This window comes from Neopelma chrysocephalum, unplaced genomic scaffold (assembly GCF_003984885.1).
Source record: "Neopelma chrysocephalum unplaced genomic scaffold, ASM398488v2 Primary Assembly neopelma1_97065, whole genome shotgun sequence".
Taxonomy (NCBI): domain Eukaryota; kingdom Metazoa; phylum Chordata; class Aves; order Passeriformes; family Pipridae; genus Neopelma; species Neopelma chrysocephalum.
Genome location: NW_020925707.1, coordinates 1301388 through 1305976, shown reverse-complemented (window position 1 = coordinate 1305976; position 4589 = coordinate 1301388). Strand labels below are relative to the sequence as shown.

General features: G+C 41.6%; 1 long non-coding RNA gene across 1 annotated transcript; it reads right to left on the bottom strand.

Annotated features, from left to right (window-relative positions):
- Nucleotides 1-1465: 1465 nt before the first annotated feature.
- LOC113961179 lies at nt 1466-3672 on the bottom strand. The gene is made up of 3 exons (XR_003532229.1): nt 3540-3672; nt 2165-3447; nt 1466-2053 (listed from the first exon to the last, which is right to left on the bottom strand). It is a non-coding gene; the product is annotated as an uncharacterized LOC113961179 (long non-coding RNA).
- Nucleotides 3673-4589: the final 917 nt, after the last annotated feature.

Genomic DNA, 4589 nt, shown 5'->3' with positions numbered 1-4589 from the left:
CCTACTGGGTTTTCATCGGAGAGGTCTGTGCTTGCTGGGAGAGAAGGGAAAAGCCTTGGAACACCGTCATCTGAGAACAACAGTGAGTCCCATAGGGGTGAACTGCTTTTCCTTCTGTCTTTCTCCCAATGGGGGAAGGGTCTCCGTTTTCCTTTCGGCTTCTCCCGTGATCCGAGACCACCCCCCAGATCCCCTTCCCGCGTGGTGACCACCAGAGCCCAACAGCGCCCCCTGCAGGTCACCACAGAGAACTGCAGGCTCTGCACCTCCAGTGACCCAACAGCGCCCCCTGCCAACCACGATTAGAACTGCGCTAGAAGACAGAGAAGTATTCAGACTTTTTCTTTTGTTTGAAGGGAACTTCTGGGTACAGGACTATTGTTTGTTTTTATGTTCTGTTACTGCTCTTGCCAATATACATATATCTTTTAATAAAGGGTTGTTATTTCTTTTTTTTTCCCCACACTTCCTTGATTAAAGCCCCTAATTTTTCTGAATTTACAATTGCTGAGAGAGAGGAGTTTAGCCTGTCTCATAACTCATCCTCTTTAGCAAACATTTCAGTCTCTTCAGACTGAGACAGATGTATATAGTCACTGCCCACGGGGTCCAGCGATGGGACTTGGTAGTTGCAGCTTCCATGTCTGTCAGTTGAAGTGGAGGCCTTGATCCATTGGGGGTGAAGGAGGGAAGCCCCCACACTCCAAGAAGTTATGAGTTACTATATCCATGGTTAGTGTCACAGGCCATGCCACGAGCCTCCAATGTCTCCTAGGTCTGTGTTGAGTTTCCGTGAGGAGGTCTGGCAAAAGGGTTTTTCCCGCCTTTCGAGATTGGCAGAGGGGGGAATGGGCTTTGATGGGCCATCAAAGGTATAATGCAAAAGTCCTGCAGAAGTCTGCAAAAGTCCCTTGGCAATCCTAGAATGCACAAATCACCTGATTTGTGTCTCTGACACCTCCCTCTTTTTTTTTCCAGCAAGGTTTGAGAACAGGAGGTCCCTACGTTGGCCTTGCTTATTTGAAGTTGAGGCCTGTAGCGACTGCTGTTGTCTGCTGCTGCGGGAGGGGAGAGTGCTGGGCAGCGGTTGGCTGTCCTGCTTTTCTCATGGAAAGTGGTGAGATTTTGCTAGTTCTTTATTTCGCTGGCTACCGGGTTTTTAGATTGTGCATACCTGTTTTGTTTCTGTCCCTTTTTGTCCCTTTTTTTTTTTTTAATCCTTTTTCCCTTCTCCCTTCCCCTCTTCCCTTTTAGGGAGCTATTTGGGGTTTCTGGGGTTATATGTACATAGCATTCTCACTGTATATATCTGTTTTTATATGTAAAATATATTTTTTTGCTATAGCTTTGGCTGTTCAGGTTTTTTTCTTCCTTCTCTGGGGAGTAGGCTCTTTCGCTGAGTCTTTGGAGACTTGGCGGGAAGCCAACTCAAAACTTGCACATTAAGTTTATCTTGATTCCAGAAGCCACAACCTTTTTGTGATTCTCATCTGAAATAAGAAATAAACGTTGGGTATCTAAAAATGTCAGTGAGTCCAGCCTAGGCCCCTTGCTCATTACAGAACATAAAACCAGCTAAGGCCTTATTGGTTTTGAGCTTAATTCTATGGCAAACTGACAACAATTTTCACTTTCTAATACTTGTCTCCTGTAAAATAACAGTTCTCATCCTTACACAGTGTATACTTACTTGCAAACATCATTTATACCAGGTTATGGAAAGTAAGCATTTAATTCCCAGCAGTTGTTAGAATGCCATTACACATCGTATTTGAATTTATACATTACACAAAGAGTAATTATGTTTATGTAAAATAATGATGATGATGATGATGGTGATAAGATCAAGCGGCAGATGTGTGAACAAAAATGCTTGCTCCTTTATTTTTAAATATCAGATGAGCTAAATGGAAGCTCTAGTATCTTTTGTGGATCATTTTGTTAACTCAATATAAATAATGCTTTATGTTTTATTGTCCATTTGGAGATACAGTATATCACAGTCAGGTGTTCTTCACAGTGCTGCTATTATAGCAGCACCGATATCACATGTCTTTCTCATATTGGCCTTTTTAGCCACCAACGTGCTTGCAAGAAACGTGGGTAGAGCCCTTCCCAAATCTTCGTTTGCGAAGCCTAGCCATGATGATGATGATGATATCACCACTTTATTGGTAACTAATTAAGAAACACATTAGGTAAGATGTCTTTTAAATGCAAAAGCAAGAGAATGTTTAAAAGTCAGTGGGTCTCATCAAGCCTTGTAGGTACTTACCTTGTCTGTTCTCAAGTCTACTGCAGCACAGTAGACTTCAATCTTTTAATACTTAAAGAGGGTGTGTAATACAGGTGATGACAGACTTTCTAGTAGGCCCTGTAGTGATAGGATGGGGGAAATGGTTTTAAGCTACAAAAGGATGGGTTGCAAACTAGACATAAGGAAGACGCTTTTTTTATGATGAGGGTGGTGAGGCCCTGGCATAGGTTGCCCAGAGAGGTGGTGGGTGACCCATCCCTGAAAACATTCAAGGTCAGGTTAGATGGACCTCTGAGCAACCTGATCAAATGTCAAATGTCCCAGGTCATTGTGGGGTAGTTGGACTAGATGACCTTTAAAGATCCAAACCATTCTATGATCTGCAGCCTCTTGGGCTTTCTCACCTTTGCCCATCTCATGAAATCTTCAAGAAGGCATAGGCTGCACTGGACGTGGCATTCCACAGTGCATGGACATGACACAAAAGCCAGCAGAGGAGTCAGAGGTGCCTCCTATCTGTTCTTTGCTGTATTCTCTTCGGTAATTCAATGGGAGCATAGTAAACACAGGCTTACGTCACACCTTTACCTTACTGAGCTTTATCCCTTCCTGCAGCCACTCGGGACATGCCTTAACCACCTGATCCCCCAGGGTGGAGATGCCCTCAAGCCCACAGCGTCTATCCTCTGTATAAAGTACTTCAGATTTTCTGGGCTGGGAAGGGAGAGGCTGTGGGTTGGGCAGTAGATGAAGAAGGAGGAAAGGCTCAGCAGTGAAATATGTGTCAGAGGTGAGGTCAAATCTCAGCTACTGTGACTCCTGCATATAAAACACCCAAATGTTATGAGAGAAGAGGAGGGAAGAGGTAGGGCACTACCAGGGCCTTTCTATATGTGATGTAGGAAGAAAATTCACGTTATTTGGCACCAGCTGTGCTAGGCATAGCCCAAGGTCAAGCTTTGTGTGCTGAGACCCAAAACCACTTTGGAGGTGTGGATTGATGGGATGGCTACATCAGAGTATGTCAGAGTAAGATATGGTAGCTGTTGCTTTAATAAAAAAGAACAGAGGAAATTGTAGAAACAGCAGGAACAGGGTCAGTAGGTCTTCTGTCATGAACCTTCCTCAACAGTTTGGCTCCATGATATGGAGGAAAAGCAGTGTTTCAGTCCAGACTGTGATGAATAGACCTAGTTGGAAGGAGTTACAATGGTTATAATACATTATAAAATCATTTGTAATTTATAAGAAGAAGAAAAGATCAAGGATTCATTCCACTAACCTCAAACAATTTATTGATATTAAATCATATTAAGTCCCTGTTATTTTCTTGTATTTGGCATTTTCTTCTGGACGTTGATTCTGATCTGCTTTGGCCTCCTGCCAAATGTACATCAAGTCAGTTCCAAACTCCATCTCCCCTACAAAATATGAAGTGAAATAATTATATTTCTGAGCAGTGTATAGAAAAAAATATGGGCAGGTGTGGGGTAAACCCATAGCTTTAAACAGATATATCACATGAAGTGTTTGATTAGACCATGTATAAATAATATGTTCATCTATATGATTCACACACATGGGACATAAAGATAGCTCAGGGACCTCAGTAACCTGCATGTTGTGAGTCTGAGAGACAAATTCTTATATATCTGCTTAGCCTAATATTTATTTTCAGACTAATGCAAATAACGTCTTCATATCATGTAACTATGTCAGAGGGAGGTAAATCAAGAAAAGCTCCACTGAACTTAGACCTAGTCACAGCTGTAAGAACAGGAGCATGCTTGCATATTTAGGTATATGTTGCATTCCGGATTAAGCTATAAAATTCCCAGAGTGGTTACATTTTTTATTTAAGATTTTTTAAAAGTCTTTTGGTTCGTTATAACCTCCAATCAGTGTCTCGAGAAAGAGTCACACACTCTTCTCTAAGAAAAATTCTTTTTGATTTGGTGAGAAAAATAAGATATTTTGGCAAAAGGTTCTTACAGGAGTAAAATACAACCAAGAAAAAGCATTTCACTATGCTTCACATTCAGCACGAAGACCCATTCCACAGGAAACGCACTAAAACCATCCATATATCAGCTTTAGTAAAACACAATTCATTAGTTTTAAGTTACCCACAAGAGAAGGAAAAGAGTAAAAGAATAAAAGAGATTAAAAGGGATAAAGAAAGAAAGAAGAAAGAGAGAAAGAGAGACAAAAAAGGAAAAAAAAATGGCTACCGACAAGATTCGATGATTCACATGGTGCCAGCTGGAGAGGGAGAAGAGAAGAGGGAGACCGCATGGAGTCTTGTGTATTTATAGAGTTCAATTTTCCCTCC